Below are 8,177 nucleotides of genomic sequence, written 5' to 3'. Positions count from 1 at the left end.
CAACAGCTAAGACAAGCAAAAGCAATGTTTTTTTCTGGACATAATTAAACAAGCAAAGGGCAATTCTAAACAACTTTGGCAAACTATAGACAAATTAACTGGAAAGACGCAAATTAAGAGTGGAATAATAAGCTGAAAATAGATGACTAGGATGGTCTAACAGTTTCAAACTATTTTAATAACTATTTTACTGATTCAGGGACTGAAATGATCCAACACGCCTCTGGATTGCCTCATCCTTATTTATCAACCTCACCCCTCCACTTATGATCATGAGGTTCTGTGTTTTAAACACAATGATTATTCTAAAACAGATAAAATAATACAATCCTTATCTAACTCAAAAGCTAAAGATTTCTGGGGACTTGATAGCCCTCTCAATAAAAAACATAGGGAGATTTTAACACCAGCTATTACATATATTGTGAATAAATCTATTTCACAGCAGTTATAACCAGGCTTCTAAATTAACACCTGCCAACCCGCCAAATGCGGGATAAAATTCATTTTGGCGGGTGTTAATTAAAACTTACTAGCCAGTTTGGCTGGTGACGCATGACATGAGGCTCTGTTCTCGGTCATTTATCCCCCTGGCAGCACTTCCTACATTTCCCATGAACACTATGCTGTAATCCTAAGTGATGACGTTTCATATGCTCATTGGCTGTTTGCAGTGAAACCAGCGCGAAAAAACACGGAAAGGAATAGAGCGTCCATCAGAAAACACAAGGAAGAAGAACGAATGGAGCCAGAGCATGGAGCATAGACTGAAAAAGAAGGGAGTTAGCTATTAAAGAAAAAAATTAAGATTAAACTAAATGTGGCGGTGATTGGGACAGATTTCTGGGGGCGAAAAGAGGAACGAGGAAGGGGATTGAGGATATTACGGAGCCCCGCACGTCACCTGTAGGAGAAAAAAAATCAATCTGTGACGACGGTTTTGCAATCCATCCCCTCAGTTTATAAACCGTACTCACGAATTCATAAACCTTTCCCTCGGTTAAACAAACCGTACCCACGGATTAACAAACCGTGCCCACGAATTCCCAATCCGTGTGCTCAGATTTTGTAAACCGTACCGTCGGTTTTTGAATCCGTACACACAAATTCATTATCCGTGCGCACGCTTTCGCAATGCATTCCCTCGGATTTGTAAACTGACGCGCATTTGTAGCTCCGCCCCCACCGGCAGATTAATTTCTGTTTTTTAAACATTATTTTTCATAGTATCCAATGAGTCTTTGAGCGTTTATTTTACCTTAATCTAGAGTTGGGGTACTCGAACTTGGACTCGGACTCGAGTCCGGACTCGAGTCCAATTTTGAATGAACTCGGACTTGTCACGCACTCGGGTGAATTTGTACTCGGACTTGACACGGACTTGAACATTTTGGACTCGGAAAATATTCCGAGTACAGTCGAGTCCGCGTCATGTGTAACAATAAAACCAGCATAAAATTGAAATGATAAATTAATGAATGTCTCCCCTTCTGTCATTTTACTGCACCACACCGGCAGGCAGAAGTCTCATGCTTGCAGGCGAAACACACGCACCACTCACTGGATATCAGTGTGGATTAGTGATGGGAAGTTCGATTCTTTTCCGCGAACCGGTTCTTTCGGACGGTTTGATTCAATAAACCGGTTGAAAAAAAAAACCGGTTCACCGGATACATAATCCATTGCGATGTATTTGTTATTAAATGAACTTACGTTTCGTCAGATTGCCCTTCATTCAAGCCCTCGGTTTACCCGCACTCATTACATTAGCACAGGATCAGTTCAGAATCAATCACCAAAAGAATCAGTTCGGTTCAGACGCGCTGTGAGTCAGTTGGCTTCATGCTGAATCACGAATGCGCAGTATCATCAGCTCCTCGGTTCTCGAATCGGACGCGTCCGAAAGAAACGGTTTTCGGTTCAGTTTACTGATGATCTGAAAACTGATACAACCGGTTCTTGACTCGAGAACGAGAATCGCTCAAAACCCGGGTAGGAAAATCTGACAGGGTAGGATAAAATGTCAGGACACCGGCACATGCTGCAGTATCATCAGCTGCTCTACTCGTGTTCATGTTCTGTTTACTACAAACTCAGTTTGTGAATCTGTCATCATTAACTATAAATACAGTACAGATATTTCATAAATCATCCCTTATTCATATTAAACATGTCTTTAGAGTCTTAATTATTGTCCAACTTCCCTGAAAACCCCTTTGGCCCATACATAATCTACAATATACAGATTAGAAACAAGTAGCCCCTATCTTAAAAAAACGTATATATATATATATATATATATATGTATATATATATATATATATATATACAGTATTGTTCAAAATAATAGCAGTGCAATGTGAATAACCAGAATAATCAAGGTTTTTAGTATATTTTTTATTGCTACGTGGCAAACAAGTTACCAGTAGGTTCAGTAGATTGTCAGAAAACAAACAAGACCCAGCATTCATGATTTGCACGCTCTTAAGGCTGTGCAATTGGGCAATTAGTTGAAAGGGGTGTGTTCAAAAAAATAGCAGTGTCTACCTTTGACTGTACAAACTCAAAACTATTTTGTACAAACATTTTTTTTTTTCTGGGATTTAGCAATCCTGTGAATCACTAAACTAATATTTAGTTGTATGACCACAGTTTTTTAAAACTGCTTGACATCTGTGTGGCATGGAGTCAACCAACTTGTGGCACCTCTCAGCTGTTATTCCACTCCATGATTCTTTAACAACATTCCACAATTCATTCACATTTCTTGGTTTTGCTTCAGAAACAGCATTTTTGATATCACCCCACAAGTTCTCAATTGGATTAAGGTCTGGAGATTGGGCTGGCCACTCCATAACATTAATTTTGTTGGTTTGGAACCAAGACTTTGCCCGTTTACTAGTGTGTTTTGGGTCATTGTCTTGTTGAAACAACCATTTCAAGGGCATGTCCTCTTCAGCATAGGGCAACATGACCTCTTCAAGTATTTTAACATATGCAAACTGATCCATGATCCCTGGTATGCGATAAATAGGCCCAACACCATAGTAGGAGAAACATGCCCATATCATGATGCTTGCACCTCCATGCTTCACTGTGTACTGTGGCTTGAATTCAGAGTTTGGGGGTCGTCTCACAAACTGCCTGTGGCCCTCGGACCCAAAAAGAACAATTTTACTCTCATCAGTCCACAAAATGTTCCTCCATTTCTCTTTAGGCCAGTTGATGTGTTCTTTGGCAAATTGTAACCTCTTCTGCACATGCCTTTTTTTTAACAGAGGGACTTTGCGGGGGATTCTTGAAAATAGATTAGCTTCACACAGACGTCTTCTAACTGTCACAGTACTTACAGGTAACTCCAGACTGTCTTTGATCATCCTGGAGGTGATCATTGGCTGAGCCTTTGCCATTCTGGTTATTCTTCTATCCATTTTGATGGTTGTCTTCCGTTTTCTTCCACGTCTCTCTGGTTTTGCTCTCCATTTTAAGGCATTGGAGATCATTTTAGCTGAACAGCCTATCATTTTTTGCACCTCTTTATAGGTCTTCCCCTCTCTAATCAACTTTTTAATCAAAGTACGCTGTTCTTCTGAACAATGTCTTGAACGACCCATTTTCCTCAGCTTTCAAATGCATGTTCAACAAGTGTTGGCTTCATCCTTAAATAGGGACCACCTGATTCACACCTGTTTCTTCACAAAATTGATGACCTCAGTGATTGAATGCCACACTGCTATTTTTTTGAACACACACCTTTCAACTAATTCAACTAATTGCCCAATTGCACAGCCTTAAGAGCGTGCATATCATGAATGCTGGGTCTCATTTGTTTTCTGACAATCTACTGAACCTACTGGTAACTGTTTTGCCACGTAGCAATAAAAAATATACTAAAAACCTTGATTATTCTGGTTAGTCACATTGTACTGCTATTATTTTGAACAAGACTGTATATATATATTATAGTTTTATCACACTTTCCGATGTTTAACAAAATACTTGAAAAATTACACGCATGTGCAGTATCATCAGTTCATCGGTTCTCAAATCGGACGCCTACGAAAGAAACGGTTTTCGGTTCAGTGTACTGGTGATCCGAAAACCGATGCAACCGAGTACCAAAGACAGCAGCAGCAACCAACAGATGCTGCACAGCTCAGCATTGCAGGATTTGCAAGACCAGAACTGACCAAACAAGCAATGCTACTTTATGATGCAAGTTCTCCAAGACAACAAGAAATTCATAATGTCATCATTAAGAATCTCCTCATTAGCTGCACTTTACCTCTGTCAAATGTGGGGGAGAGGCATTAAATAACTGAAATGTCATTTTTAACTGGAGGACAATATAGTGTGATACAATAATAAAATAGGTTCATTTGTATTTTCATGCACTTGTAATACAATAAAACCTTTGAAAACTTTTTTGATAGGAAACTAGTTCTGTTGACATAAAATAAAAATGTTCAATGGCAATGACTAGATGTAACAGTGGTATTTTTTTAATTACATTTTTATATTGCCATTGGTTTAATGGGTTACAAGGTTAAAATATAAATAGAATGTAAAAATGTACAATACCAATTTATAATCTTTTTAAATTTAATTACTTTCTGGACTCGGGCGGACTCGACTCGGACTCGGCCTTTAAGGACTCGGACTTGAGTCCAACTCGGCCCCTTTTGGACTCGGACTCGGACTTGGACTCGATGTTTGTGGACTTGGTCTTGACTCGTACTCGACAAAGGTGGACTCGGACCCAACTCTACCTTAATCACCAATAGGATAAGACACAGCCGCCTGTGTTTTATTGCCAAAAAAATAAACGCTAAAAGAAGAAGAAAATAAGGGTAAAAAGCAAAACAAAACAAATAATATGCCGGTTATGTTTTGATTCCTTTTCTCTCTAACTGAATTCAATGTTATTTCTGGTCTCACTATTTAATAATAACATTAACAGTGAAACATGCATCTAACTCAGGCAGGTGGGGTGGATGGAGTTAGTATAATAAAATAACAAAAATAAGTCTATATGCATGTTAAGAAAGAATTGTACACAAGCATTTACAAAACTGTCAAAGTTTATTTAAAAGGGGGGTGAAATGCTATTTCATGCATACTGATTTTTTTACACTGTTAAAGAGTTGGATTCCCATGCTAAACATGGACAAAGTTTCAAAAATTAAGTTGTACGTTTGAAGGAGTATTTCTGTTCCAAAAATACTCCTTCCGGTTTGTCACAAGTTTCGGAAAGTTTTTTTCGAGTATGGCTCTGTGTGACGTTAGATGGAGCGGAATTTCCTTATATGGGTCCTGAGGCACTTCTGCCGGAAGAGCGCGCTCCCGTATAGCAGAGCACTGAGAGCACAACAGACTTTACTGATCAGAGCGAGAGCGGCGCCAAATGTCACAAAAGGAGTGTGTTTTTGGTTGCCAGGGCAAGACAACCCTGCACAGATTCCCAAAAGAGAAACAGCATTAAGGGACCAGTGGATGGAGTTTATTTTTTACAGAGCATCAACGGAGTTGTGCAAGTGTTTGTGTTTGTTCCCTGCATTTCAAAGATGCTTGTTTTACAAACAAGGCCCAGTTTGACGACGGATTTGCACATCGTTTATTTCTGAAGGATAATGCAGTCCCAACGAAAAAGGGTCACGTGTTGTGGGAACCGCATGCGGTGAGTAAAACTGCTTAAAATATCTCTGCCTCCTTGTTAGTGCGTCCGCCTCCCCTGCCGGAGACCCGGGTTCGAGCCCTGCTCGGAGTGAGTCGTTGCTGCTGCTGCTCTCGTTCAGTTTCAGCCTCGGGATCTGATTCTAGATAATAAATAAACGGCTGAATCTGACTGTTAGCCATGGTTTGTTTTGGATGATGGTTTTGTTTCCCTCACGGTAATGTCACAGCTTCCAAACGCTCTCAACGAAAAAGCCTACTGGCGCTCGTGATTCTTTAGCTCCGCCCACACGTCCCGCCTCCAGCCGGTCGTGTTTTTCCGGGAAAAATCGGTACAGACTATCTTTCTCTTATGAATATAATAAAACTAAAGACTTTTTAGAGTAATGAAGGATGCAGTACTACTCTATAGGTACTCAAGATTAACAGGATATTGAGTGAAAACGAGCATTTCACCCCCCCTTTAAAAATAAAGCAGTTCATGAAGTATTTTCTTGTACTCGTTTATTTAGCCTACAAATTAAAATTATAAAAATAACTATTTTTTATCAATAATATATATTATTATACAGGTTATGCATAAGAATCTTTTATCCAAAACAATTTAAAACCGAGGAAAAAATTACTCCAGAGTTAGTCACAATGCCAGGTTTATTGTACAATAATAATCAAGTGCTATTATAAGATTATTCTTTTATCAATCCTCCACTAGTGTACCTCTGAACTGCGGAGTCCCACAGGGATCAATCCTCGGCCCCATATTGTTTATTCAACAGATCAGTGCTGTTGTAAAGTCATGCTTTTTTCAGCTTCGCCAACTCTCTAAAGTGAAACCGTTTTTAACTCAGAGTAATCTTCAAATAGTGACTCACACATTCGTAACATCACGACTAGACTACTGTAATTCACTTTACTTTGGTCTATCTCAGTCTTCTCTCTCTCGCCTACAGCTAGTGCAAAACTCAGCTAGACTACTCACTGGGACATGCAAGAATGAGTCGATCACCCCTATTTTATTCAAACTCCATTGGCTACCTGTTAAATTTAGAATTGATTTTAAAATTTAAAAACTTTTTGTGTATCTCTCTTAACAATTTGGCCCCTCAGTACCTGTTTGATCTGCTCTGTCCGTACACTCCTTCTCGTACTTTGAGATCCAGCGATCACTGTCTTCTCATCGTGCCTAGATCCAGGCTTAAAAAATGAGGTGAACGTGCTTTTGCGAATGCAGGCCCAAACCTTTGGAACAGTCTGCCTCTCTATATCAGACTGGCTCCTTCAGTTTCCATCTTCAAATCTTGTTTAAAGACTTTTTTGTTTTCTCTTACTTTTGATGCTCATCGATTCTGATACGATTACTGCTTATTTTTTCTTTTTGTTTTATTTTTATTTTTTCAGTTGTTTCTTTTGTCTGGTACTGCTCTGCATTTTATTCTCTGCTATGCACAGCACTTTTGTCAGCTTTGCTTGTTTTTAAATGTGCTTTATAAATAAATATTGTATTGTATTGTATTATTATTAAACCTATTTCACATAATAATATTCAAAAAAAACTGTGTGTTAAAAGGAGCTTGCTGCATGAATCTGTAAGTACGGTTTACAGATCCGTGGGAACGGATTGCGAAAGTGTGCGCATGGATTATGAATTTGTGGGTACGGATTCAAAAACCGAGGGTATGGTTTACAAAATCTGTGCCCACGGATTGGAAATTCATGGGCCAGTTTGTTAAACCGAGGGGAACAGTTTATAAATCCATGAGTATGGTTTATAAACTGAGGGGATGGATTGCAAAGCCGTCGCCACGGATTGATTTTTTTTCTCCTACAGGTGACGTGCGGGACTCCATATGATATCGACAGAGAAACAAAGAAAATAAAATGTAATGCCAAATGGCGGACGGGTCATGAATGGCTTGTGTTTCATCACAAGAATGTCATAATGCTTTGTCAGGATTGCCCCAAGTAAGTTACTCGAAAGAAAAAAACAAAAAAACAAAACAAGCAATTTCGTGGTGGGAACTAATCATTTTAAATTTGAGTCAGTGTATATTTTGTTGTATGCATTGTACTTTATATGTGTTTTTCATGCCAACAATGTTAATAAAATGATCAAATTAATTCAGTGGCACTCATCATTTGTTATTTTTACCGTAAAAAGAAAATGGCTAGTGGAAATTCTGATTGGCTGGTAACTTTAGAAAGTTACCAGCCACATTGGCTGGTGATCAAAAAAGTTAATTTAGAACCCTGGTTATAACCCCAATTTATAAATCTGGAAGCAAATATGAAATGATTAACTACAGGCCTATTAGTATATTGCCTATAGTATCCAAAATCCTTGAGAAAGCCATCATAGAGCAGCTAACCGATCACTTAGACTGTAATAATTTGTTGCACCCCATGCAGTTCGGTTTTAGACGTAATCATTCCACCGACGCAGCCTGCTGCTATTTGATAGAAAACATAAAAGCCGACTTGGACAAGGGGGACACGGTGGGTGCCGT

Source organism: Carassius auratus, chromosome 34 (genome assembly GCF_003368295.1).
Source record: "Carassius auratus strain Wakin chromosome 34, ASM336829v1, whole genome shotgun sequence".
Lineage (NCBI taxonomy): Eukaryota > Metazoa > Chordata > Actinopteri > Cypriniformes > Cyprinidae > Carassius > Carassius auratus.
The sequence above is the reverse complement of the archived record's forward strand: the minus strand, read 5'-3'. Positions refer to the sequence as shown.